The sequence below is a fragment of the Gavialis gangeticus genome, unplaced genomic scaffold (genome assembly GCF_001723915.1).
Source record: "Gavialis gangeticus isolate Ggan-Ray unplaced genomic scaffold, GavGan_comp1, whole genome shotgun sequence".
NCBI classification, from domain to species: Eukaryota; Metazoa; Chordata; order Crocodylia; family Gavialidae; genus Gavialis; species Gavialis gangeticus.
This window is the reverse complement of record NW_017729011.1, coordinates 9,371,317-9,387,592: the sequence shown is the minus strand read 5'-3', so window position 1 is coordinate 9,387,592 and position 16,276 is coordinate 9,371,317. Positions and strand designations below refer to the sequence as shown.

The 16,276-nt window shown below is 46.4% G+C and overlaps 1 long non-coding RNA gene across 1 annotated transcript in view; it reads right to left on the bottom strand.

Moving 5' to 3' along the window:
* Positions 1–8,762, bottom strand: part of LOC109293118 — a 16,600-nt gene extending 7,838 nt beyond the window's left edge. The window contains exon 1 of the long non-coding RNA XR_002096249.1: positions 8,660–8,762. This is a non-coding gene — a long non-coding RNA (uncharacterized LOC109293118). The remainder of the gene's footprint in view (positions 1–8,659) is intronic.
* Positions 8,763–16,276: the final 7,514 nt, after the last annotated feature.

The following is a 16,276-nucleotide window of genomic DNA, read 5'->3' as shown; positions in this document are numbered from 1 at the left end:
AGAGCAGTCTATTGGGAAATGAAAGACTCCAGATTAAGTCTTTACTATGATTTGAACCTAGGTCTCCTAACTCCCAAGATAGTGGCTTAATTACCAGAACACTAACCTGGGGTGGTGTTTCTCAGTCTCTTCTGTTGGAGTCGTGATACTTTTATCTGCAACTCTTAAATATTCACTCTGCCAAAGAGAGAAGGGAATGTGACTCCCCCTTCAGCTAGTGGCTAGGCCATTCACCTGGAATACTTGGATTCCCATCTCTACTTCAATAAACATATAATTACTTCTGCAAAGCAATTAAACTTCAACCAGAAAAAGACAATCCAGGGATATGTAACAGTTCAAGAATTAGGGCACTGTCCTAAGAGGTTGGAGTTTAGATCTTTGGTCCAGATCAGATGGATTAGAACGTATGTCTGGTACAGCCCAAGTGATTTCTTTTGCTACTGACTATTGGCTTAAGGGTAGGGGTGGGGTGGGGAAGGGCAAAGATGCAGAGAAGGTGTCCCAATCTGGGGACAAAAGGGGGTGGGGGGGCTTGCTCTATACGTTAGGGAACATTATACATCTTCTGTAATAAAGATGGGGACAGAAGAAGGGTAAATTGAAGTCCGGTGGGTCAGATTACAAGGGGGCAGGGGTGAAAGGGACTTGGTAGTAGGGGTCTACTATAGACCCCCACACCAGGAGGAAGAGTTAGACCTGAAATTCTCGAAACAGCTCTCAAAGGCAGTACGCTCAAAAGACCTAGTTGTCACGGGTGACCTAAATTTCCCAGACATCTGCTGGGAGGAGCAGTCGGGCAGGTCTGCCCATTCACGTAGGTTCTTAACCTGCATGCAGGACCTGCATCTAACACAGGACATATGCAGTCCCACTAGGGGAGATGCCTTACTTGACTTGGTGCTGGCCTCAAGGGGAGGACTTGGTGGGGGATCTACAGCTACAAGGTAACCTAGGGGATAGTGGCCACCAGTTGATAGGATTCACTATCCAGCATAAGGTGGGAAAAACAACTAGCTCAGGAGATTGGTTAGGGTCGGACTGAGGGGTAATCACATCTGTGAGATGGGGGTCCAAGGGTGGGAGTTCCTCAAGGGACCAATCCTACAGGCACAGAGCGACACCATCCCAGTACATCCAAAGGGAGGCAAAGAGCCTTCAGGGGGAAAAAGCAGCCTACAGGCTGTGGAAGCAGGGGACAGCCATCAAGGAGGAGTATACCTGCTTGACTCATGCTTGCAGGGAAGCAGTGAGGAAGGCCAAAGCAGATACATAACTCAAGTTGGCAACAAAGATTAAGGACAACAAAAAGTCCTTCTTTAAGTACATAGGGAGCAGGAAGAAGGTGCAGGGTAACATAGGGCTGCTACAGAATGGACTAGAGCAACTCAGAAGTGATAGGGTGGAAAAAGCGGAGCCCTTTAATAATTTCTTTGCTTCTGTTTTCCTGGACCCGGATGCAAATATACCTCCCAATGAGTCTTTAGTCTGGAGTAAGGGTAATACCAATCCACCAACAGTTAGCACTGACCTAGTGAAGGGGCACTTGGAAGGGCTGGACGTATTTAAGTCGGCGAGCCCCAACAATCTTCACCCAAGGGTACTAAAGGAATTGGCCGATGACATAGCAGAGCCACTGGTGCAACTGTTTGAGCACTCGTGGCACTTGAGACAGGTCCCAGAGGACTGGAAAAGGGCCAATGTGGTCCCAATCTTCAAGAAGGGGAGGAAGGAGGACCCAGGGAATTATAGACTAGTTAGCCTCACCTCTATTCTTGGCAAAACTTTAGAAAAAATCATAAAGGATCACATTTGCAGGGGGCCAGCTGGTAACACAATGTTAAGGGGCAACCAGCGTGTTTTACAGCAGGCAGATCCTGAGTGACTAGCCTGGTCTCTTTTTATGACCAGGTCACAAAGTACGTAGATGCAGGAGTGGAAGTAGATATTATTTACCTGGATTTTAAAAAAGGGTTTTGACGCAGTGTCACACCCAATTCTTATGAGCAATTCTTACTGAGTAGCGGTGATGTGGATTTTTTCACAGTAAGGTGGGTGAAAAACCGGCCTATGGGATGCACCCAGAGAGTGGTGATGGATGGGTCGGTTTCTCCCTGGAGGGATGTGGGCAGTGGTGTCCCCCAAAGCTCTGTCCTTGGACCAATATTGTTTAATATCTTCATCAGCAATTTGGACAAAGGTGTTGAAAGCACCTTGTCCAAATTCACAGATGACACTAAACTATGGGGTACAGTAAACACACTGGAGGGCAGGGAGTGAATTCAGGTGAATTTGGATAGATTGGGGAAGTGGGCGGATCAGAATAGGATGCAATTTAACAAGGAAAAATGCAAGGTGCTGCACCTGGGGAAAAATAATCTCCAACACACCTGTAGGCTGGGGGGACCATTCTGAGTACCACGGCAGTGGAAAGATATCTTGGAGTCGTGGTTGACGCAAAAATGAACATGAGTCGCCAATGTGACGAGATAATAAGCCAGGCTAATCGCACTCTTTCTTGCATCAGCAGGAGCATCACAAGCAGGTCTAGGGAAGTGATAATTCCCCTCTATGCGGCATTGGTGAGGCTGCAGATGGAGTACCGCATCCAGTTTTGGGCGCCGCACTTTAAGAGGGATGTGGATAACCTTGAGAGGGTTCAGAGGAGGGCTACTCGTATGGTTGAGGGCCTACAGGTAAGACCCTATAAAGACAGACTGAGGGACCTGAATCTTCAGCTTCTGCAAGAAAAGGCTGAGAGGTGATCTTGTGGCTGCCTACAAACTCATCAGGGGGGGTCAGCAAGGAATAGGGGACACTCTGGTTACCAGGGTGCCCCTCAGGCTTACCAGAAATAATGTCCACAAACTGAAGGAGAATAGATTTAGATTGGACATGAGGAAGAAATTCTTTACAGTGAGGGTTGCCAAAATATGGAATGGGCTTCCAAGGGAGGTGGTGCTTTCCCCTACCTTGGAGATGTTCAAGAGATTAAACTGGCATCTGGCCGGGGTCACTTGACCCCAGTGCTCTTTCCTGCCTGGAGCAGGGGGTCGGACCCGATGATCTACCAGATCCCTTCTGATTAAAAATCTATGAAATCTCGTCTGCTGGACTTGTTCCATTCTGTATAACTAACAGCAGTGTCTAATTTTTTTTTTGCCAATATACCCTATTGTCATCAGTCTTTTCCAACTCCAGCTCATACAAATTTGGTCTCATTCCCCATGAACTTTTGTCAGTGTTTTCTTACCAAAGTGGTAACTAATGTAGCCTAGGAAGTTCCTTTATATCTCAGGCTTGATTACTCTCAGGGAGAAGGACGTCATATCATTTTACATGAGCTGCTAGGAGTCGTGAAAATTTGTGTCTTCATTATATCTACATGCAATCCGATGGCATGAGTAAATCTAAAGGGAGCCTAGGAGATAAACTTTGAATTTGGGGTGACATTTTTAAAGCTTCCATTGGCCTTTTCAGCACCCCCAGATTTGTATATGAACGTTGTTCTCTATAAGTTCACAGCATGTATTCTCTCAAAATCCTTGTGAGGTAGGGAGGGACTATCATCTTCACTGTCAACAAGGATAACTGACAGTACCTAAGGCCATGAAACAAGTTTCTGAGAGAACAGGAGCATAAATACAAGCCTTCAAGTGCCCCCTAAACCACTGGCCTATGTTCCTCATTTCACTGGTAAAGTCCCCATTGAGAGCAATGAGAGCACAGTTAGGAAAAGACAGAGGGCTGTTGAAAATCCTACCCTTTTAATACTTGGCTTAGCTCTTCTGAGCCTGCCTGTTGTCGCAATTCAGATTTTTTTTGGTCTTGTTTTTTCTAGGAATTGGAGTGATGCTTCCAAACTAATGACAAATGCAAACTCCAGCCAACACAAATGAGTGCCCATGGCTATACTGAAACTATCACTTATTTCTATCTCTGCAGCAAGGAAAAGAACTTTCTTCTTGAATCTCAAGAACACCACATAATGGTAAAGAAGGAATTGTCATCTGCCTTCCTTACCGTTGATTATCTGCACACTGACAATATCCTTATGTCTTGCCTGAATCAGATCTAGTATATTCACGAGATGAGTTGCTTTGCCTGTGTGACAAATGCAGCCAAAACAGGTTGTGCTGTTCAAAGGATCACTAAGCCCGTTAGCACAATGCATGATTGGATGAAAGCAATTCTTTAAATGCTGAATGAAAATTCATAACCAAACCAAAAGCCACTTTCCTGATTCCTTGTTTATGGCTGTATCTGTTTCCCGCACCTTCTGTGGCTAGGAAGGAACTCTCTGCCTGACCTCAATACTTGGAAAGTTACTCTCTAGCTGCACCTCTGGGATAAAGAGCTGCAAGGTGCCAAACAAATGGTATGTGTAGGTGGGGTGGTAGCAGGAAACCGCCCCAGCCTGAGCAGCATCAGGGACACACGTAGGAAGTGGCCAGGGCTGTGGGTTTAGATGGCTGATGTCATAGAGGGGGTGGAGCTGGCTGTAGCTCTGCAAATATGAGTTGGCTTAAGGACATGTAAAACCTTGCATGACCCTGAATGGTAGCCAGGCCCACGCTAGCACGTGCAGCCTGCATTACAGCAAGAGACATTCTGCTTGCTGACTCACCAGCTGCTCACTTAAGAACAGGGAGTACCTCTGCGTGCTGAGTGTGGAAATTAAATTCACTGCCACTTATCATATTTAGGGCTGATATTGGATGCTGCAGGTAGAGGAGCTCCCAATACCAACCCCATAAGGGTCAAGCCAGCAGGCCTTTCTTTTGGTGATTGGAGAATCTAGCTGGACAAACCTTTTTCCCAAAACAAGGTATCACCTCCTGTCAGGATCACTTCTCCTTTATTTTTATACATCAGAATTGTGGCAGGCAACAGCTTAGATAGGAAGCAGAATCTCATTAGGGAAGAAGGTACCATAATGCCCACACCCTTCATGGGTTGGCACCATGACAGTATCATAACACCCACACCCTTCACAAATCAGCACTGTGACAATGTCACAATCAGCAGCATTTTGGAGTAGGCGACTGCTTTAACAAAGCTTAGGCCCAAGTGCGGGCTGCTTCCATACTGTGCCACCACCACCACTGTGGTCAGCACTCCCGCTGCATTGCCACCTTCACTGGTTCTCCCCATGGCCAGGCCATTGCAAGAAACTCCTTGGCACTGCAGGCCAGGTCCAGCCCATGTGCTGTAGGTTGCCAATTCGTGGGCTCCACCATAGTAGATAGGGCCCCAGTGTATCACGGCATTTAAGCAGGTGCTTACCCCATTTGGTAAAACACCTAAGCATGTACCTAACATCCTCTGAGACAAATTCTTACAGTTAAACTCATGCTTTCCTGTATAACAATTGGCTAGCAGAACTGGGACTTAAGGCCCACATTTTCACTTTAGTTAAAATGACATGGAGGGTGCTATAAATGATATGATAATAAGTGTGCCCAAGAGCCAGATTTTTGCTTTCCCCAGACTGTATGTTTGGACTGAACTGGTTTCTCAGCTTGCATGGAACTAGATGCCTGCCTGTGGGTGTATACACATATATACCATATGATGATAAGATTGTAAATGGAGCTAAAAGAAGATGAGTGCCTGTGATGGGGGTTTTAAAGGTGTCCAGGTGATCATTGACTTCCAGTGGAACTTCTCTTTCTAAGCCATCTTAAGTGCTGACTCCCAAAAGGTAGGCATCCACCAGACATGGATTAGCAATCTTAAAAACTCTGCCCTAAATAAATATAAAATATTGCCTCAGAAAAATCAGTAGGAAAACCCTCCAAGCTACATGAAATCATATATTTGGGTTAAAGAGAAGTACAATAAACTTGATTAAATTACTACGAAAACTCACATGAGGGAGTGAGAGGGATGCTGGCACCCCCATCTCATGCTTAGGGGCTATCAGCTTCAAAGCCAGCAGAGCAGCTGCTGGGATCATTACTGGACAGCCCTAGAGCAATGATGTCTTTGCACGGGAATTTACATTTAGCATCTTATGATGGCATCAGTGGTTGAGGCTGGAAGCCATCACAGGGGCTGTTCTCCAGGGTTCAAACTGAACACACAAACCAGCTGAACCCTGTCTGCCCAAGGCGAGGGGGAATACTAGGCCTCTGGATCGGCTTTCCTGTACTAATCTGGATGGATCAGCGAGTTCACGTTTCAGGAATGCTCCCAAGAAACCACAACACGAGCATCCGAGCAACTGCAGACATGGAAAGTCTGTGCAACAGACCCGTCATCCCTGCAGAAAAAAAAAAGGGGGATGACCGGAGGCACAGTCTGTGGGTTTTCTGACTCACCCTCCTCGGAGAGTTTTTAAAACTGTACACCGGAATTCCATCACCTTTCCTCACATGAAAACATGGGATTTCCTGGTGGCACCTGTTTAGTGGGTTTGGGAATGTCCCAAACCTCCTTGTAGTTCAGACCCCTACAGTGATCCCTGGGGAATGTTTTACAATTGTGTTCAGTGCAGCATAGGCAAGGGATAATATGTATTTATTACATGAACTGAGTGGGGAAAAAAGCATTGAGGAGGAAAATTGTTCACACATAACCTGTAAACTCCAGAAGTCAGCTATAGGCTGCAGGGGGTAAATATTTCAAAGAAGGGGCTTCTCCATCTGTAATAGGAATGGAAGTGTTTGAATTCAGATATAAAATGCATGAAAGCAGAATCTTTTTTCCATTTACAGTTATTTATATAGGTGAGAGACAATCAGCAAATGACTTTTCATCACTTAGACCTGCCTAGAAATGTGTCAGCTCTCTGCATTGATTATTAATTTGCTGCGTAGCATAAGATTATCTACGATTTTTCCAAAGTACCAGTGATTTCAGGTGCCCAGCTTGATATACCTGTGGGCACTTCTACGCAAGACACTACTGCACAGTACTTGCATAATCAAGCACTAAATAAATGTGCAGTAACTGGAATAACTGCACTGTAGCACTGGCAAACATCTTTTAAGTGATGCTACAGTGCAATTACCTAATAATAATGTGCAGTAGTGTACTAGCACTGATGGTGCTGTGACATGCTACTGCACACTATTATTCAGCTACTGCGCAGTCAGTGTCTCATGTAGACATGCCCTGTGAGTGGGTAAATGAGGGCTCCAGCTCTTGCTCCTGTACAGCACACCTGTTTTGCCAATATAAAATATCCCAGGTCCATGCAGGCACGGTGCACCTGCTGAAATGCTGAATGTCCAGGCAGGTCCAAGAAGCCTGGGAGCTTGCTAACACTTTGTGGTTCCCCAGAATATGCGTGGCAGCCCAGCAACTGAGAGAACAGCATTAAAGACTTTGAACCGTTCAGTTGTGCTCTGCCTGAGCCTAGAAGACCCATCAGGACAGCACAGCCTGGCTTAAGACAAAGCATGATCAAAGCCAATTGCACCCAAGGGAGTAAAGTAGGATGTAGGTAACATTTATATCTCTTTGCCTTTGACATCCCAGCCTGATCTTCCCACCTGCCTCTCTCCTCCCAGCATCTCTTTACAAGTGCATCAGCCAGGCCCAGCTTTTGGTGTATATCCAAAGCAGGGCCTACACTCATATGTTGGGAACCATAGGAAAATTCCTTAACTCTTGAGCCTATGCATCCACATTGCCTTAAAAATAACATATTGTTTAACAATCAGCATCAACTGGCTTCCTTGTAGACAAAACTGATGACGGTGAAGTGTTTAATGAACACTGTCAAGGAATAAAGGCAATTAGAATCTCCAGGGGCTGGTGTGAAAATGCCCTGTTCAGTTCTATTTCCATAATTAAGTGAAGTATCCCTTTAAAGAATATAACATAAGCTTGGACATGGCAAAGATGCTTACCAGATGAAAGATGCTTACAGTCACAAGCTGAGTAGTGGGGTATCAAATGGCACCAGCCACTTTCACTGGCTATCGGGTTTACATCAACATTTTCAGCAAAGGCTATTGCAGTTTTAATAATGTTCTTCTCATGCCCTCTCTTGTCCCTTGCCCCTCTAACCCCATATACTCTGAAGCAGCTACTCTGTTGTTAGTCATAACATTGCTACAGCAACTGATAACCCCATTTGACTTCCTGATTTAACTGCTTGTGGAAAAAAAAAACTAACTGGGAGGTTCTTGCTCCTATCAACGAATGCACGTTGCCTAGCTGCATAATTTCACATGGATTTAAATCTAGACACAGACATTCCCTAAAGCACAAGTCTTCTGAAGAAATGCATGCTTACATACTTAATATCTGAATCATAACATCTGGTGCCAGGTCTCTTCCTTTTGGGCTTTTCTTATTCACTAAGGGAAGCCCTTAGTGCAGATATTGGTTAAAATCCTAGCCCTACTAATGCCAGTGACAAAACTCGTATGAACTTCAACAGGGCTAGGATTTCATCCCTCTCATGTTAGTTGCAGTTTACTGGTCAATGGCATCAGAAGAGCTATAAACCTATATTTGTGCTTATTGTTACTACTTTGAATTCTGGTAGCACTCAGAACATGCTAGATCAGCAGTTCCCAGACTTTAGGTCATGACCCCAAGTCACTTTGAAGCATTTACAAGTGGGCCTTGGCAGGGGTGGGTGGAGGGGGGCAGGTGAAGACAGTGAACAGTAAGGACTATGTGAGAGCATCCCTAAGATGACTCTAATGCAGGAGCGGGCAATTAGTTTGGGCGGAGGGCCACTTACTGAGTTTTGGCAAGCCATCAAGGGCTGCATGACTGGCAGCCAGGGGCAGATAAATACTAATTTTCTAAAGTTTTTAGGGCCCTGTGGGCCCGATAGAATGGCCTGGTAGGTCACATCTGGCCCCCAGGCCACATTTTGCCCACCCCTGCTCTAATGCAGTGATGCTCAACCTGGGTAATATGGAACCATGGGGTGCCATAAGACCCTTTTAAGTTTGCCACTGTTAAGTATGTAAACACCTGGGCTAAGTACAGTCAGAAAGCCCAAGGCTGAATTGATTCAGTTTTTGCAGATTAGTCTAAATTACAAAGATTGAACCAAATAAGGAAATGAACAGACATTCACTTTTGATTCAGGAAATGCAGCCACATGCCTACAGTGGCTGGGGCCAGAAGCTGGGGGCACTAATGCACAGCTGTCTGGCACATGGCCAGCCTGGGCTGTGTGTTCACTTCCTCTTCCTGCTGCCCCCAAGATCTCTGGGATTTGCGGTCCAGACTCACAGAAGCATGACTCTGCAGGGTTGCTCGTCACCCCCTCTTCTTGCTTCCAGGTACCTCTGGGATTTGTAGTCCACAGTCACAGGCAGGACTAAGTATGCAGGGCAGGGCAGCTCTGTACTCAGGGGAAGTAGGGCCAGATTAATGCATAAGCAAAATAGGCACATGCCTAAGGCACTGAGCTGCAGTGGCAGGAATGGCCCTGTCTGCCTCCCTTCCCTTCCCTTCCTCTCCCTTGGTCTCACCACCATGGTGGCTGCCCCCTAGCAGCATCTTTGAGCCCTGCTCTCTGCAGGTGGCAGTGCCAGGGTGGGGAGGGGAGTCTTGACTGGCCTGGAGGCCACAGGTGTGTTTGCCTAGGGCCCATTAAAGGGTTAATCCACCCTGGGAAGAAGTTTAATCCTCCACCCTGGCCCCAGGCCCCAGCAGGGGTTTGCCTGAGGGGGTAGTGAGCCAGCCAGTGAGGCCATTAAGCCAGCCCTCACTGCTCCAGCTAGGGAACAGAGTGGCAGGGCCAGCCCTGCTTTCTGGAGCAGACAGCACAGCCCAGCCCAGGGTTGCAAAATGCTGAGATGCTGGGGGACTGTAACTTAACTTGAACCAGGAAGGGGTCTGGAACAGAAGTTTCATAAACCAGTTTGACCTAAATCAGTTAAGTCTGATACTACATTCAGCCAGGCTTATCTTAAACCAATTTCAGCCATTTTGTAACTGGTTTGTGTGCACTGAACTTCTGTTCTGTTAAAGATTAAAACCAGTTTCTGATCATTTAAACCAGTTTATGCGTAGCTTCTGTCTCTAGTCCTAACCATAACTCATAAAACAAGTCCACAATTTTCAAATGGGAATCCATAGGAATCCATAATTTATCATGTTAAAAAAAAGGAGTAAAACCTAAGAGCTGGCCATTTTTGGAGTGGTGTCTTGAGTCTAACAAGGTTAAGAATCACTGCTCTAATGTATGGTAGATGTACTGACCAGTCTAACTGTGCTCCGCAGATGTGATAGAAATTATTTTAGATTTACACTAGTGTTAGCAATCAAAAATTGACTGTGGACTTTTTATTAACACATTGCAAGGGCCCAATGTCTAACTGCCTGCTCTGTCAAGTGAAAATTGCTCCCTAAAAAGTCTTTTAAAAAGTCATTAAATCTCAAGAAAAACTAGAAACACATTCAACTACTTAGCATCCCAGCTAAGTAAGTCCATTGGTAAGAGCAGTGACAGCTCCCCAGGGTCCAATTAATAATCTGCTTCCAGCAACAAAGATTCATGGGCAGACACAGAAATGGAACAGGAAAGTAGGAGAGAAGAAATACTCTTTTGTCTTATGGTTGAACTTGTTGCTCTCTCTGGGACGCCAACAGTTCAGGCAGAAAACCCACTGGCCCACTTGGCATCGTGCAGTTACTGGCATGTATTAAGCAGGTCAGTTGGTGGTCTGGTTTCCCTGGCACAAGCCACTGTTTAACATTCATTCTCACAAGATTACATGCCTTACAGAAAAAGTTTCACACAGTTCAGCAGAAAATTAGATCTTTTTCCATAGGGTTTACAAACTACTTTATAGCGTTTCATGGCAATTGGGATTATATTAAATCTGTCACTTTATCCTAGAAAGGAAATAAATTTGCTAAAGCTATAAAGGTGTTGGAGTTTTGTTGTAGCCGCTGTGATGGTACAAGAGGCAAGTTGTTGGGTTGTTTTTTGGGGGGAGGGGGATACATTTTATTGGATCAGGTGTATAGTGAGAAATGCTAGGCAAGCTTTCAGACACAAGTGCCCTTCTTCAGGTCTGGGAAAGAAGCAGGTTAAAGATGCAGAGTTATTTCAACTGTCCACTATTTCATTTCTATACAAGTCTGTTGATTTTATTTCTGTCAGTTTTTATAGGACACCTTTTTAAAGCAATAGATCATAGACTTGATGTAAAATTCTCATCTGCAAGACCTCTAGCTTATCCGAATGCCCCCTCCTGGCCTCATGGTCTGCGAATTCGTTTTCATTAAGTTTGGTTCTGAAGGTTGAACTCAATTGTCCCATTTGCTCATGACAAGTCCAGTAAGGAACTGGTTGTGCTCTTACTTACAACAGTGTAATTCCATAGGCTTCGCTGATGTTTATTCCTGACTTACAGCAGTGCCAGTGAGCACTTTGAAAGACTTTATGGATACAGGTAAGGAGAGAACACTAAGCTTATTTGACGCACTCGGCGCACTCCAACAATATCTAAGACAGCCCAGCCGCTTCATTAGCTCATTACTGTTTTGTTTCTCTACTTTCTTCTTCATGTATTAGTACAAACAACGACTATTACTGAAAACATTTTCCCCACTGTCTTTCACTTCATGAATGAAATAAGGTAAATCTCATAAACACTTTTGACTGAAGAGAAAGACCTGCCTAATGGGCAGGGTGCTCGTTTATGACTTGTGAGGCTTAATTTCAAGTCCCCGCATGTCATCTGATGACATTTTGATGCAAAAATGTGTACACAGTGCTTAGAAGAGGGATTGGAACCCAGCAGAGTGCCCGAATCACTGAGCCATAGAGTCACGCTGCCTTTTTCTGGCCCAGTGAATCTTGAATTCTTCCCTCAGAAGTGGCACAGTGTCAGCAGCAGGTGTAGAGTCCCCAGGCCATGCTAAGAGAGTCCTGTAGCTGCTGGTTAAGACATTCTCCAAAGAGCTGGAAGATGAGACTGAATGCTTTCAGTTTGAGGAGGGCACAGGACTGACATCTCCTATGTTCTGAACACATGCCCTGAATGTTGAGCTATTATAGAACAGGGGTCTCCTTCATTGTCTTTCTCTGAGTGAAAGTTACTGTGCTTGCTGTACTTGCTGCTGAGCTCAATCTTTTTAGACCTCTCTGAGAATTCAGGCAGAAGGACTCCTAAGGCACTTCCGTATGAGTGTGCCTCTTGCAGCATCTCAAACTAGTTTGAAACGCCACAAGAGGCATGCTGAGAATGAAAAAAATGTTCCCTGCGTTGCATATTTGTAGATGTGTGGGGGTTGTGTGGGGGTGGGAGTGCTGGTCAGGGGGCATGGGTCCCCCACAGGGCCCCAGCCCCCCTTCCCCTGCAGCAGCAGCAGCAGCAGCAGCAGCATCCATGGGCTGCTCAGGGCCCATTATGGCCAGAGCCGCCCATGGCACGGTGCTGGCTGACTCAGCACGGTGTGGCACATGGCCATGTGGCTTCAGGCAGTGCTGGGGCCACTTGGGCTGTCACCTGGGATCCAGCCCCACTTGTGGGGACCACGTGTCATGCCAGGCCAGGTCATGCCTCCACAGACCCCACGCTCCATCAGGCTGGGATGGTTCCATGGAGGCAGGACCCAGCCTGGCACAACACACGGTCCCCACAAGCAGGGCTGGGCCCTGGGTGACAGCCCAAGTAGCCCCAGTGCTGTCTGAAGCTGCACAGTCCCATGCCACGCCAGGCTGGCCCCGCACCAGGTGGCAGAGGCAGCACCAGCTCTGAGGTGATCAGGGCCATGCCATGCTACGGCGGGCTCTGGCCATGGTGGGCCCTGAGTGCCCCATGGCTGCGGCTGTGGCTGATGCTGCTGTGGGGGTGAGCAGTGGGCCCTGCAGGGGTGCATGTGTGCCATGTAAGGGGGGTGCCCTGTGGGGGGAAGCTGTAGGCCCTGCAGGGGGCGATAGTTTGTGTGCTTGGGGGGGGGCTTCACCCCTCCTGGGCAGCCCCCTACACAGCCCTCCCACAACACCCACATCCCCAAGCCACCCCCAGAAACCCCCCCCCCACATCCCCAGCCACAAAACCCAACCCCCCACAGAAGCCCCATAACCCCCCCACAATCCTCACCCCTACAAACCCTACACCCACCCACAGACTCCCCCAGCCCCCCCCAATTGCTTCACACTTGTAAACATATCAATAAAACAACTGATCTCTCTATGTAGTGGTGTTTCATTTTAATACTGGAAGAACACTATTTGGGGTATTTTAATGGAAGAATTTGGGTTTCTTATCAGTGTATTTGTAATTCATAAACAGGTCACACCAGGATCTCTGCTCATGAGACAAGTGGCGAGACCTGTACAGAGGAGCCTGTCCAGGGCCAGCTGGCACAAGGGGTAGTGTCCCCAGATACCAAGTGGCTGGGCCTCAGAAGCTCCTGAGGGCAAGTAGCCCTGAGCTGCTCGCTAAGGCAGGTATTTATATTGCTGGGGCCAGCACAGGGCAGGTTTTTACAGTGCTGCGGCCAGCACCTGTGGGCCACAAGCTCCCCCTGGCTACAGATTCAGGAGGAGCTGGGCAGGGTTATTTTGTCACAAGTGGCACAACTTGCCCCACATCAAAGTGCATGTCCATGCACATGTGCTGAGGCAAAAATCCCCAGCTCACATTTGTGCCACTCCTATTTGAGCCGCTGCAAGCAACCCCTAGTGTCTGAATCCTAATGGGTCCTTGTTATGGGATAGACTCCAAGGTATAGTGATTCTCAGCCTGGGCAGAAGCACACTTTTAGGAGCCAAGGGCATTTTACTAGAAAAATATAGGCAGCTACAGGGTTAAGCAGGGGTTTAGAGAACTGCAGTCTTGGGTCTAGATGTTTACCTGCATTTCAGTTTAGGTATTTATATTCTCTTATATTTCCATTTGGAGAACAAGAATAACAGCATAAGTCTAACCCCCAGCAATATTGTGAGGCCAAATACATGGAGATACAGATATTACAGGAAAAGGCAGCATTGATTTTTGAGAGACCGAAACAGCCTTTACCCCAAGGTCTATTCTATCTCCTACAACACAAATTTAAGATCAGAGTTATAGGGCTTGCCAGAGAGTACAGATATCAAAATTACACCTTTCTCCTGAAACCTGGGCCCTGGGGATACAGATGTCTTACTAACTATATTGGTATTTATAATCCTGTCCATGCTGAGTACCTACCAGTATGTATAGCCAGCCTGATATTTTAACATCATCAGGCACTCCTGAGCTCCCACCAGCAGATGAGTTGAACTGGAATGCCATCTGTCTGCTCGGGTGTCATTCCCTTTTAAAGCCTTTCAATCTCTAGTGGCTTCTTACAAACATGCTTCAGACGTTTGCATCAGTTTACCACTGTTATACCCTACCCCTGGCTATTTTCTATTGTCAGGGACTTCCAGGACATCTACACTGGACAAGGTTGAATAGAACCATTGATTTACCATGTGACCAGTTTTTTAAAAAGCAATTTTGTGTACATGCTCCCTCAAGTATCTGCTACAAGAAAACATCACTCATTTTTAAATGGTTTCCAAAAGCCCCTAAGCCCTCTGAAGGATCACACAAAAGCAACTTAATCCTTCTCCCTGAATATTTCATGCTGCCTTGATCTCTCTTTACAGAAATTTGTAAAGTTGTTCCTACAACATTTGAAACAATCAAGCTCTCTGTCATTGTCGTGTGCCCTAAATCTCATGCAGAGAGCTGTCAGGAGCAGCAATAATGGGTAAAGGATGGGATGACTTAAGTGTAACATACAGTGTCATCATTCCAGATTGTTCATCTGTCTCCTCTCTCCTGTGTTCTCCTGCAGCAGAATTCAAGACTGAATTAGGTCACAGATCTGTGGAGAGCCAGGACTTGCTCTGAACAGCAAAACCCATTTTTTTATATATATTAAGGTCCTGATTATCTTATACGTACTCTCTGAAAAAATAGTGCTTGACAAGGGGCTATACCGGACATGTCTACACAAGATGCTGACTGCATAGTTGTTACTGTGCAGTCATTTAGTACTTGGTTATGCAAGTACTAAATGACTGAACAGTGACCGGCGTTACTGTGCAGTAGCATCCCAGCATGGTTCCCTAGTGATGCTTGCTGTGTAATACTTTATTACTGTTGTGCAAATGCACAGCAGCTCATTACTACTGTGCAGTAGTGGTGTGCCACAGTTAGTGTCTGGCAACGCTTCCGTGCAGTAGTAATGAGCTATTGCACAGTAAGCATCTCATGTAGATGTGTCTACAGTCCCCTTGCATCTATGCTGAGGAGTGCACATAGTTGCAATGACCCAGAAACAGGGCAGATAACAAACAGAGTCTTAAAACATGTCTGCATAGGGTTTTCATTGTTAAGTTACTGCAAAAAATAGTGTGGGTGTGGGATTTAAAGCTTAACTGCTCTTCTGCGCTAATTCCCTTTGGGAACCTTCTTATTTTGAGTTCCATCCTGGAGTTCAGGTTAATCTGCTTCCAAACTGGATTTCTCTCAACCTTACAATGACATTTTAGTGGAGAAGGGAGCCAATATAAAATGTCTATCCTGTACTGTAACTGGCAGAGTAGCACTTTCTCTTTGGCTCTTGTCATTGCTATGACTGTGGGGGTGGGGGTGCAGTGACTAATGTCATACTGTTTCATGGAGCAGCTTACTTCCCCACTGTGTCTTAAGCCAACCACTGTGACCAGCAGGGGAAGGTTAACAAAGCCAAGGTCACATTCGCTTGGAGCCGGAGTAATTGGTTAGTGGCTTAATCTCCCCCATGCACCTGGTCACAACTTGAACAAGCATGATCAAGAGATCTGTTCCTCCAAATTCCCTTTGTTGCCAAGTTTCATCTGTGACTGTTTATAAGTTCAGTTCAATGAGCAGGGCTGTGAAGAGCTAGGTACTCCATAGTCTGAGTAAAGGTAGCAGTTGTGCTAAGTGGCTATGCCAACACACTCAGCGTTCCACCCACGGCAATTCCAGGGAACACCTTGTTCATGTGAACGCATAACATTGCTCTCTTTAAAGAGAAGCTAACAATACTTCTCTGGTTTGTCTCTAAACTAGATCAGCTCTGCTGAAAATGAGCAGAGACACAATTTACCAGTAGAGAACAGAAGGCAGGGTAGGGTGGCACCTTATAGACCAGGGGTAGGCAAAATACAGCCTGTGGGCCAGATCTGGCCCACAGAGGGACATTGTCTGGTCTGCAACAGGTCCCTCAGTCCCTCCTGGCCCAGCATCCTGCCAGCCCTTGGGCAGATGGCAGGGCTGGGGTGGTTCCGCAGCTGGCCTGCCTTTCCAGGAAGCCCAGGTGGCAGCAGCTGCTTCCAGCT